This window comes from Mizuhopecten yessoensis, unplaced genomic scaffold (genome assembly GCF_002113885.1).
Source record: "Mizuhopecten yessoensis strain PY_sf001 unplaced genomic scaffold, ASM211388v2 scaffold10479, whole genome shotgun sequence".
Classification (NCBI taxonomy): Eukaryota; Metazoa; Mollusca; class Bivalvia; order Pectinida; family Pectinidae; genus Mizuhopecten; species Mizuhopecten yessoensis.
Window position 1 is genome coordinate 255,928 of NW_018408567.1, and position 13,321 is coordinate 269,248.

At 35.7% G+C, this 13,321-nt stretch overlaps 1 protein-coding gene across 4 annotated transcripts in view; it reads right to left on the reverse strand.

The window, feature by feature from the left end:
- The window catches only part of LOC110460777 (diacylglycerol kinase beta-like), a 143,876-nt gene that overhangs the window by 91,944 nt on the left and 38,611 nt on the right, over positions 1–13,321 (reverse strand). For 2 of the 4 annotated variants that reach the window (XM_021513900.1, XM_021513899.1), the window contains one exon: positions 2,761–2,853. The gene's annotated coding sequence lies outside the window, so the exon portion shown is untranslated. Of the gene's footprint in view, positions 1–372; positions 543–1,000; positions 1,168–2,760; positions 2,854–13,321 lie in introns of those variants that run through there. The other 2 variants (XM_021513903.1, XM_021513902.1) reach the window with 2 other exon arrangements.

The window sequence follows — 13,321 nt, forward strand, 5'->3', positions numbered from 1 at the left end:
CCCCAACCTCCCCAAAATACCAAACTTAATATATCAGTAAATTTGTCTTTCCAATGATCAAGCAAATAGGTAACGAATCCCAAACAGGGCTGTATAAGATTACCTTTTTACAGATTTAACTGTTATGAATATGGAGATGAAGATATTTTTTTTCACACTTTAATCACACTTGATGCTTGTTTCTTGATCTTAGTGTAATATTATTGGTCAATTAAAAAGAAACTCATTAATATTCCTTAAATTAACGAAGCTTGATAGAGCCTCGGTAAACATTTGATCGTTTTGATCCATTCCTGGTTTCCACAGTCACCGTCTTGCATGCACATTATGAAATTCAAATTCTTACGAAAGATCAGAACATAACGATCTTACCTTAAAACGAAAAACCTGTGTAAGATTCCATAAATATCCACCCTGAAAACGTGATTTCTAAACGGAGATTTTTGGGTATCCGTAAAGTGCAGTTGATGGTTTGTTTGCAGAAGATTTGATATGTAAATACGTGACAGGTTTACTGAGTGGCGATTTGCATGTCAATGTTGCATGCTCGTTGAGTAGTCACACCCTGCCTGGATGATGGGATAATATGCACTTACTAGGGAGGGGGTCCTTAACCTTCGGTAATGACCTCACTATAATAGGTGTATATATGTATCTTTAGTTATATACCATTACCTAAAAACGTCATTGTAATCTAATTCAGTGTGAAGTTTAAGAAGAATCTGAAATACGACGACATTAAAGAAATTCTCTGTCAGCTTTAACAATGACTTTTGTTTTATTACATTCAGATTCTCATAAACAGAAATTAAATATAATTAAAAAAAAAAAAAAAAAAAGTTTTTTATCTGGATAAGAATAATAATAATTTTATCATTTTGTGTACACTTCAGAACAATTAGGCATTTATAAACATGAAATAAAAAGATAACAATACAGTTACTTCAAACCGTAAACTTATACGGCAAACAAGTCACAGCATCTATACATCTCTACCTACCGTATACCCACACGATGAACCTATTCCGGTTTTCTCCGTAATTGTAGTGAAAATAGCAGAAATGTTCAATGTGTATACATACACTAAGGGTGTTTAATTAACTCTTGGTAAGATGTGTAATACGACATGTCGTCAATGTCGGGTTTCTGATGAACTTCCATGTTCCTTTTGACGTCACCTCTGGTTGTCGACTTTCCTCAATTAATTGCATCGAATTATCAATATACACATGCTGGTGCTATAAAAGTCCTCGCTCATTATAGGTCAACTGTGAGCCTTCACGATGTTACGACAACACAGTATATACGTGTAATCTACTTCATAACGACTTATACCTGTGTAGCCTCACCTGTCTATAATAAACCCTCTTTAGTCTGGGTATCATCACAGACCAAATTTCCATTGCTTGGCTGTTTATAAACATATTACAGGGGACTGCATTAAAATGTATTTATCACAGGGGACTGTATATAAATTTACATGTCACAGGGGACTGTATATAAATCTATATATCACAGGGGTCTGTATATTAATTTATATATCACAGGGGACTGTATATAAATTTATATATCACAGGGAACTGTATAAATGCACTATAAGGGATTGATAAAATCTAAAACCTGAAATGAGCGAGAAATCAGGTTATCTCAGTCGAGGGCTAAGATTCTGTAACATTATCTCAACGAAGGCATAAGCTGAGATTTGGATATAACATAATCTAAGCCTGAGACTGAGATCACCCAACCTTGCATAGTTACAGGTAATAAATTTCTTCTATCAATTTTAAGGTAAAAACTAAATTAGAGAGGTTAATCTGACCAATATGTTGTGTGCCACAGGGTGTCAGATTAGACAGGTTAATCTGACCAATATGTTGTATCACACATGATGTAAGATTAGACAGGTTAATCTGACCAATATGTTGTGTCTCACAGGATGTCAGATAAGACAGGTTAATCTGACCAATATGTTGTATCACACATGATGTCAGATTAGACAGGTTAATCTGACCAATATGCTGTGTCACACATGATGTTAGATTAGACAGGTAATCTGACCAATATGTTGTGTCACACAGGGTGTCAGAATAGACAGGTTAATCTGACCAATATGTTGAATCACACAGGATGTCAGATTAGACAGGTTAATCTGATTAATATGTTGTGCCCTGCAGGATGTCAGATTAGACAGGTTAATCTGACCAATATGTTGTGTCACACATGGTGTCAGATTAGACAAGTTAATCTGATTAATATGTTGTGGCCTGCAGGATGCCAGATTAGACAGGTTAATCTGACCAATATGTTGTGTCACACATGGTGTCAGATTAACCTGTCTAATCTGGCATCCTGCAGGCCACAACATATTAATCAGATTAACTTGTCTAATCTGACACCATGTGTGACACAACATATTGGTCAGATTAACCTGTCTAATCTGGCATCCTGCAGGATGCCAGATTAGACAGGTTAATCTGACCAATATGTTGTGTCACACATGGTGTCAGATTAGACAGGTTAATCTGATTAATATGTTGTGCCTTGCAGGATGTCAGATTAGACAGGTTAATCTGACCAATATGTTGTGTCTCACATGATGGCAGATAAGAGAGGTTAATATGACCAAATATGTTGTCTGACATGGTGTTTGTTTAGAGTTGACTTGTATCTGTAATTTATCTAAGGGAGGTAATCAAGCAGTGTCACACCACTGTCCAAAGATTAATTTTAGTGCTGATATATATTGTATGTAATTTTTACCTGTGTATCCTTCCAATTTTGTGGCAGGTGAAGCGATAACGAGGTCTTGGGTATGAAGGCAAGTTTCCCTATGAAAAGTCCATCCAGTGCAATCTGCAATTAGAAGTAATATAAGATATTATTTACAGCCAGCGATACCTACATTAACATCTGTAACAGTATTGATGCATTTAGGAAAAATTAACAACACTCAACCCATTCTATAACAAACAGTAACAGCTTTGCTCAAAACAAAAATCTCCAGCCCGCATAGCTATTAAAATGTCTCCAGTAAGATTAAACAGTTTAGGCTATTAAAAATATTCAAAGAAAATCAGACAATAACGGTCACAGCTGGACAAGATATCGCTCTATTCAGACGTGTCATAACTATCCATACAATATGTTAAGTCAATGTGTTCAATATCTCCGAATATCAGACATAAACACAAAACTAAAACATAATTACAGCAAAGGTGGAAATTCTTGCGTGTGGAAATTTTCGCCTTGTGACCGTTTAAACCTATTGCTGTGTGGTGGACATTATCGCATCATCAATAGTTCTTAAATCGATATATATTCTACTGATCTATAATCTATTTAATCTATAAATAAACAAAGGTGTTTGGATATTTTCTCACTAATTTGCTCAACATGAAAAAATGCAAACATTTCCACGATGTAAAACTTTCCATTTTTACAGTATGTACCATATTTAATTTTACATAAACAGAAGGAATCCCTATTATTAAGACACCAGTTTAAATACAATTTAGCCCAGATATATCACTAAAAGGTATTTTAATAACTCTTTGAATATTCTCAAATGTTAAAGGATGACATTGTATCAGTTATAATTATGAAGAAGAGTTCCAATCAGAGCTGGGCATTTTTTGTATAGAGTTACTCCCCTTGTCAAAGTTTTCGTCTCTCATTTTGATACTGTTCATCTAAAATAACTGGATAACAACATTGGTAAAGTGTAGGAATGATAGTGGACAGGTCCTGAGTTTGACCCCTGTGATGTTTTTTTGTTTTTTCAGAGTTGGGTTCTGTATAAACTTTGTTTTGTTTTTAATCTAATTTAAGAAACTCAGTTCTGTGAATTCGTCACAAAATGGCATTTTAACAGAAAATGACATTGGAATTTACAGAATACTTCCATAGAAAATGACAATGGAATTTACAGAATACTTCCATAGAAAATGACATTGGAATTTACAGAATACTTCCATAGAAAAAGACATTGGAATTTACAGAATACTTCCATAGAAAATGACATTGGAATTAATATATTTTATCATGATGACACACTTTAACTTAAGTTAAATAATTCTTAAATTTCAATATTCTTCTCAAGTGTTTTATATTGAATTGTTCTTCAATTCATTCACTTTTCAAGTGAAAGATAATTTCTTAACATATATGTATATATACTAAAAGGTTTTACTATTCATTTGACATTTAAGATCTAGCCATTAACCAAAATTTGATTTTGATAATTGATAACATTTTTAGATTGTGAACTTTAGAGATAGCCATTCCAGCTGTGTAAATTTAGATTGATGTAGGTATTTAAACCAAAAGTATAGAAAATGTTAGCAGGATTGAGGACAATATTAGAACATGAAGAATGAAATCACACTTAAATCGAATCATTTGCCTTCCAGCTAGCTTGCAGTATAGTATTTTTAATTTAATTCTATAAGCAGGCTGTATAAGGTTAAGTTGCATAACTGAGTCATTTCCCACCAGATCTGGTACCATATACAAAATACTCAAACACCCAAGGCCCTACCCTTTCTTTTCTATCTTTCCAAATGTCTGAACCTGGCCCCCTATTAAAGTCCAATCAAAACAATAATCTGTCAGGCCAGCGTATTTTCACAACTTTTTCTGAATAACCGAGAGGCCTTGGGTACTGATATTTGGCCAGTAGTAGGCTGGGATAAAGGGATATCAATTTGTTCAAAGGAATGACCTTGCCCAACTTTCAAGGTCACAGGGGTGAACTTTGTAAATTATCTTTAAACAACTCTTTCTGATTAATCTAAAGCCAATTTAAAGGGAGATGATACCAGTATTTTGTCAGTAGTATGCTGGGGGGAAAAAGGCTATCAAGTTGGTTAAAATGAATGACCTTGGTCCATCTTCAAGGTCACTGGAGTCAAATGTGTTAAGACCTTTACATAACGTTGAGCTATTAACCAGGAGGCCTTGGGTGATGATATTTGGCCAGTATAGCTGTTTGCATGAAGGGCTATCATGTTTTATTCAGAGAAAAAGAAAAACCAAAGACGAAAATATTTCAATGTTTGATCTATAGTTGATGTTCAGCTATACTACTGTCAAATGTATGTGTCTGATAAGATCAAAAGTGTTTGCCAATAATTTCGAATTTTGACCAAAAAATATAATTGACAGTTTTGATTTTGAGATTAGGAAGCTGGATGACGTTCATGAAAATAAAATAAAATGACTTTTTCATCCCAAAAAGGTGTACATTTCAAAGTGTCGATATGGTGAGAAGGAAAATATTGCCATTATAAAAATTGACCACAAAGCTAAAAGTGACCTTACTGCTCATTAATCTGGACTAGCTTCCTTTCCCACATTTATTTCTAAATAATCACGCTTTTTTCCAGGCCATAAATATGGAATGAAAATTCTTTTCCTGGAAAGGCTTCAGACAGCTCAGGTGCCGTGTTTGTTTTTGGAACATCAACATCGTTTATTTATACCACTGTTTCTGTCACGGTCACCTTATAGTATTGTTGGTTCGACAATGTGTGTCTGGTATAAATTGTCTCCGTGTGGTGTCTGCATATACGTTAGAAACACCATGATTTTTACCCTGCCAAGATGTGTTCAGTGTTGACTTTTTATAACCCATGCACATATATGCTTGCCAGTATATATCTGAAGAATTCTCTTGTTTCAAAGGCAAAATGGAGAGAGAAAAAATGAAAAATTCAACCCCTCGTTCATGAGTGGAAATCAAACTAGATCTGAAATTTCCATTTAACATTAATTAACATTTCAGCAGATGTATACATACTATACATAGTTGTGCAGAATCGTAACAATGAAATGTCCTTCCTTGTATCAGTAAACCTAATCTGTACGATGCCCAAACTGAGTCCACTTAATATCATGTCTTTTAATATCACATTCGGTTATTATCATGCTTTTCCAAACATAACTTTCTATTTTGTTATTTGGCAGAGCTGTTGAAGATCATTTTGGGATGCATTGGGTCATATGACTCATATACAGAAGAAACAGAATACTTGACATTTTTTTAAGTAGTAAACTATGCAGTACGTTTCTACAAAATACAAATTAGTTTTGAAGATATGAACAGAAAGGATTGAACCAATTGATATGTTCATCTCTGAATGGTCAATTCGAGTCAGCATGGTTCTTATTTCATACCTGTTGTTTTACATCAAACCAACCATTATTATCTTATGCCTGACATCTACTACAAGTATTATTTGATGTCCACCTGCCAACAGAATAATACAACACTATCATATGCATATCGCATTTCACTGGTTATTTGAATAGGCATCACAACACACACGAATGCTATTGAAACTGCATATTACAACATGAAGCTATGTAAAAACTGCCATTTGGTTTTTTTAAGACATTACTTGTTTTTATGCAGTCTATGTTGTTTCATATCATGTGACTTAACATGCACTCCACTTAAAATCAAGTTACATATATTACATTTAATATCATGTTACACTACATGTCAGTTAATATAATATTATATTGTACTCCACTTAATATCATGTTACCACTTATTATCAAGTTACACTGTACTTTTTGTCACTTAATATCATATTATAGTGTACTCCAATTAATATCATGCTACCACTTAATATTTCATATCATGTTGTCTTGTACACTCCACTTAAAATCATGTTATTAGTACTCCACTAAGTATCATGCTACTTTGTACTCCACTTAATATAAATCCCCCCCCCCCCCCCTCCCTCATTTCCACTTAACCAAATTTTCCGTTATCATACACATTTTCACTGTCATAGCAATGCGTTAAGTTTTCACAATTAAAGTTTAATTATAACCAACATCTTTACCATCATATTAATGAGTTTTACAAGTAAATCGTGTCTTCACGTATCAGGCAATCCACTGTTTATACGACTGGATACATATATTTTTCAATATGGAATAAGTGTACCTGGGTACTGGACTTCAGCCACTGTTTCAAAAGCATTTTTTTTATATTTACCCTTACCAAATGATCCATGGATATGACACTGACAAGTCGTATGGCTTTAAGTCAATAAATAACTTGAACATGTATATAAAATGTCTGTCACTGTACCGAGTTGTAACGTGGCCCTGTATGGCCGCACACAGTCAGAGGCAGCAAATCAGATGGTTCGGGGAAACTCGTGATGTTGCATTTAAACAAAGACATTTCGTGGCCGCAGAATCATGTTAGTGGCATCAAAAAGCGGTGCCAGGTTTCAGATTTCTCCACTTGATGCCACCTGTATGATAAAGTGCCCAACTAACTTCAGATTCAAGTATTTGATTTTGATTAGGCAACAGAGCACGGGATGGGCGACGCACATTTGACACGTGGTGACTAGGGATTTGACAGATATATTTTGGTGGCAGTTTTTGGGATTTCCTGGCAGCCACGGCACAGTGATCTGCCATCCACAGAAACACCTTGTTTACATACAGACACACACAGATCACAGCAGAGCTCAGATCAACAGTACCAAAAGTAGGCACTCGCAATCCCTCTAAAATCAATATAGCAGTAATATCAGTTTCCATGGCAGCACAATGCTGAAAAAACACACAAGCTATATATGGAAACATATATGTATGTATAGACATATATATATATATCTGGAGTGGTATATGGGTGGAAGTGTAAGCCTTTCATCTGTACTGTTGTATTATAAGTTAAGACAGATTTATAGATGTATCTGCTGCTATCTTATAACACACAGCTCTGGACTGACTCAAGTTACCGTATTGGTACTAATGAAGTCACTTTCCTAAATCGTCAAATGACACATATTTACACACTGGTATATACTTAAAACAGCTCAGTTAATCCGGCATTTTTTTTTATAAAGACGACAGTCATAGCTCTCTTATGGATCTTCAACAAAGAAGAGTTCTACTTAAATCCTGGACTGATACATATTCACATGCAGTGTATACTTAAAAGCAGCTCTATGAATTAAGATTTTTTTTAAGTAGACAGTACTACCACTCTTATGTATCTCCAACAAAGAAGAGTTCTACTTATTTAATGGACTGATACATATTTACACACAATATATACTTAGTAGCAGCTCTGTAAATTTGGAATTGCTTTAAGGTTGACAGTCCTAGCACTCTTATGTATCTCCAACAAAGAAGAGCTCTACTTATTTCCAGGACTGATACATATTTACACACAGTATATACATGATGACAGCTCTGTTAATCGGGAATTTCTTTAAGGTGGACAGTCCTAGCACTCTTATGTATCTCCAACAAGGGAGAGTTCTACTTTTTCTAATTTGGTGTTGCTTGTCTAATTACTTTTAGATGAAAGAGTTATATATACAAAAGAAATGTACTGACTTGAGCTTCTTTTCATACAAAGAAATCTCTGCCATAGGGATTTGACCCCTGAACCTGTTGGTAACAAAGCAGGTATACATAGTTTATCAACAAATCTACCAGTCCTGATATCTGTTTGGTAAGTAATTTCCTGCAACGTCACTTCGAATAATTTCAAGATGTTCCAATTCCATAAAAATGCATTTCACCTTATAATGACCATCTATGCAAGAATTTAGAGAAAATGACATAAATTTGACATAAAAATCACCTTTACAAGCCTGTTTGCAGTAGAAAAATTTGGGATTCTATATTGTAAAAGGTCAGGAATGTTCCTGAAACCTAGCTGGGCCTTGGTACATCGTTTACATTATAGTCATAGCAACAGGATTAGTATAACATGAAACTTGCAGACAATCTAGTACTGTAATCATGTTTTAAGTTTTAATCCTTAAACAGTAATGTAGCATTTGTTTTAGTCATTATTTCATCTATTGGGTTGAACTAACAGAGTTTTTCCCTATTAAAAATTTAAACTTTGCAATAATGCAGCTGTTTCAAAATCACTATAACAACAATAGAACCATGGATTACAATCAAAAGATCCAAGACTAAGTATTTCAATGAAGTCATTGAGTAATAGCTAGATGGCAATCCATATATAGTCCTCTACTTGACAAACATCGCTATCAAAAAAGAACAAAGGGACATAACTCTATGCCCTATTTCAGTATGCAGAACAAAAGGCCCTATTTCTGTATGCGACACTTTGTCATGTCCTGAGGAGGTACTTGCATACAAAATCTAGCAAATATAGGCGGCAAAGTGTACGAGATAAATATCCAGCACAAAAAAAAAGTACACTGACGGACTGACACACAGATGATTGACAGATTGTTCTGACCAAATGACCGACTGACCGATGGAATGTAAACCATAACAGTCCCGTCTGGTTTTACCATCAGTGGGGAACTATATCAATGGATCGTGAAATGTTGACAGAACACGATGTTCAAAGTTTACGTGTACTGAGATGTTCATACATATAGTTTATCTCCATAATGTGGTACAATTGTAACCCATATTGTCGGGGGGTAGCCCCCACGCTGATGATCTTTATAAAGTGCCTTGTAATTCAGCTGAATGACATTTATAAATATTCACCAGAGAATATCTGTGTTATTATAATCACACAGTTCCTATTGCATATTATATTTATAAACACTCCGTTGACATATATATACCCTCACTATAAATTTATGTATTCGTTATGAGCTTCTCTTTATTTCACTTCGGGACCGAACTTGTCATTTGTTCTGTTAAATGTCATTGCCTCCCTGGTGTCGTTCCCTTCTATAAAGATGTCGTATCAGGTCTGACTGAATGCTGTGCAGTGCTATTTGACATTTCAATTCCTCAATTGTTTGACCACGAGTACTTTATCAAAACCACCCACATCAACATTTGTATTTGTTCTTCCTGTCTGGGCAAAAGTAATGATAAAATATCAATATGTCATCAAATATACGTATTATGTGCATCTCATTATATTGCAATACAGATTTCAGTACCACAACTCAACAGTTAAATGTGTAGCGGAACTGGACTGGGTCGATCGTCGGCGACCAGGTAGCTCGATTTGCAGAGCATCAATCTAGAGTTAGAAGGGTCTTAGGTTTGATTATCGGTTAGGCCATCATGTATTTTTCCTCTCCTGTTACAGTGGTGCCTGTGACCAACCCTTGTTCCTAGTACTGGGGGTAGAATTTGCAAGGAGATACCCAAACCTGGGTTGTAAATAGAGTTGTCGTCGGGGCCGGGGTGAAGACTTGAACAAGAATTCCACGGAAGTGGATGTGTCGCCTGTGCAGGAAGCTGGGAGATTACGCACCAGCAAGACCAGCATCGCCTCATTGGTATCTATAAAAAGATTCTTGATAATGCAAGTATGCTTAGCACTGCATGAAGTTTGAGTTTGATCGGCCCAAGGAAACTCAAGTTATCGCACGAAACAGATTTTCTATTTATAGTAACAGTAACCTTGACCTTTGACCTTCGGACCTGAAAAGCAATCTCAAGCAAGCACTTTTGGTAAGGAAGCACTGCATGATGTTTGAGTTTGATCGGCCCAAAAAAACTCAAGTTATCGCACGAAAACATATTTTCTATTTATAGTAACAGTTACATTAACCTTTGACCGACATAGCAATACCTTTGTGTCACCAGCTTTTCGCAGACGACACAAAAAGGAGAGAGGAATGTAGCAATCTACTGGACGGGGAAGATCACCTATGACCATGTAATGCAGTTGGTAAGAGTGTCCATCTAGTGTCTGCAGGGTACAGGTTTCAAACCCCGGTCAATCCGTGCATTTTTTCTGTACAGTTACAAGTGAATGTTATATACTAAATGATGATATTCAAAATCAGAACATCAGGCAAGGGGCATTAACTCCTGTCAAAATGATGGAATATAAAGGATGTCTAAAGTGCACAATGATACAGGGTTGTTATGTTTCCAAAGTATTGGTCGAAAATTAAAGTCAATTTAAGTAAGAGTATTTTGAAAAATCTGTAAAGGGAGATAACTCCTGTCGAAATAGTTAAAATCAAAATAGATGGCAAAATGATTAATGCCCAACTATATGAAGGGTATAGTGATGATGATGAATACAGAATTTCAAAAATGTATAAATAAAGAAGGTCAAAGTACAAGTACAAATAAATGAAATTAAATGCAGAGCTGACATTGCAGACATACTGGTATAACTGCCACATGTGTCCTAAACAAACTGATCGTGGTGATCGCTATTGTGCGCCGTTCAGCTTGTCAGCAACACATGTGGTATAATTATTACCAGTGCATCTGTCACGTCCATGCATGTATTAATGCTAAAATACACCACTCCCTCCTACACTTATGCACCTTATCAGTGTTTAGGGCTAATGAACCCTTATGTGAACAGGTAATTAATCATATTCTCTCATAATTGGGTATCGATGATGATGTTATCAATAATTCCTTACAAACGAGTTCAAAAGACGTTTCCCAATAACAAAAGAACAATTCCAAACCAGGCGATAAAATACACCGACACCTTTTAATTATCTCTATGTAGCAATTATGTACATTCTTTAGGAATCCCTGTCCCACCACATCCATATTTTATAAAGTAACCTCCCCTTAATTACCTTTCGGATAAAGCTGTAGGACATTTCCTGGGCCAGGACACGTGCACCGACCAGGTACGTACGTAGCTCAGTCAGTGAAAGTGATAGCATAACAACCTTGTCCTGGTTGTTCAAAGGGTGGTTAGAGTTAACCAGTGGTTAGGTTAAACACAAGAATTCCACGAGAGTGGATGTGTCGCCTGCTCAGCGCTTGTAGTAAGAAAAGTGTTTTGTTATCGTGTAAACAGATATGCCAAAAAGCTGAACATTATATTGCTTCTAGCATTACCGTACAAATTTGAAAGGAATTGATTGATTAAAAAAATATCAAAGTGTTTGCATTTACTACACAATGCCCTTATTTGGCAGTAAAAGGGGCACAACTCCACCAAAAATACACGTAAACTACTGATATGCGAACGTGTTCGAGCTATATTGATATGCAATATGTGTACCAAGTTTGAGTTTAAAAAACCCAGGGGAACTCGAAGTTATCGCACGGAAACCTTGTTTCGGACGATGCAACCGACGCCGCCAACGGCGAGAAAGTAATACCTACATTGTATATGTTGTCGTCGACGGCGACACAAAAATTAATTTAAATACAACAAATTCAAGAACATCTGACATCGTTTCACTGCCGTAGATGGATTGAGACAATAACATTGATGGGATTAGAGGATTTATTTTACTTTGAAAGCCCTTAATTATTTCTTATTGGCAACAATTTGATTTTTTTTTACCAACCACTGGATGGTTAATATTAATATTAACCAACCTTTGAGGATTCGGTCTAGCCCAATTGAATTTTCACACTCAGAACAATGCTGTTGATTATGTTTTGTTTATTTCACCTTTGTTGTTTGTTAATTAATGTCCAACAAAGTATGGTTTTCTTCTCAGAAATAACCGATCAAATTATGACACAGCTCATGCCGGATATTAGACTGTTTCCATTTGTGTTGTTTCCGTTTCTGACAGCGGTACGGGGATCCTTAACCAACCTGCGTTGCCGATCAATTCTTCCCTTCTTAAGGCTTTACAAGTACGAAATGCAGATGAACGCATGACTTTTTTTTAAACTTGTCACAATTACTTCACTTTAGAATTTAGAATTAAGAAACAGCTGGGATAATTCCTACATGTTACAAATCAATATCAACCAACACCTTGTTCAATTATTTTACCTGCATGACATAGGACCGTGAATATTGTATGTGGGGTGGTTTTATGTCCACAGTTTTACCATCAAAACTAATTAGTTACGCTTTTGTATTTGTTTCCATTAATTAAGTTTTCACAGGTAAGTGTACAGTACTTTGTGTTGACCTATAGGAGCTAAAATTACAAAGTAAAAGGTACAGGGGGCCTGCAGTGCATGGTTTGACAGCACATACAAAAGGCACAGTGGGCCTGCAGTGCAGATTTTGACAGGGCATAAAAGTTACAGTGGGCTTGTAGTGTGTATGGCTTGACAGTGCATACAAAATAAACAGTGCGCTAGTTAGGGATATAATACCAATAGAAAGGCATAGTGGGTCTGTAGGGCAGCATTTAACAGGGTAATACAGAAGGAAAAGTGGACTTAAAGGGATATATTTTGACATAAAAAGGCACAGTGGGCTTGTAGGGATTATAAATGACATACAAAAGGCACAGTGGGCTTGTAGGGGATAAATGCATTACCAAAGGTCAGGTGAAGTACAAGAGACTACCAGGTCTATACAGAGGGCCTGGAGGAATTCATAATAAAGTACCGGCAAGAGGCATAGCAGGTCTGTATTAGGATAAGAATGGCATAC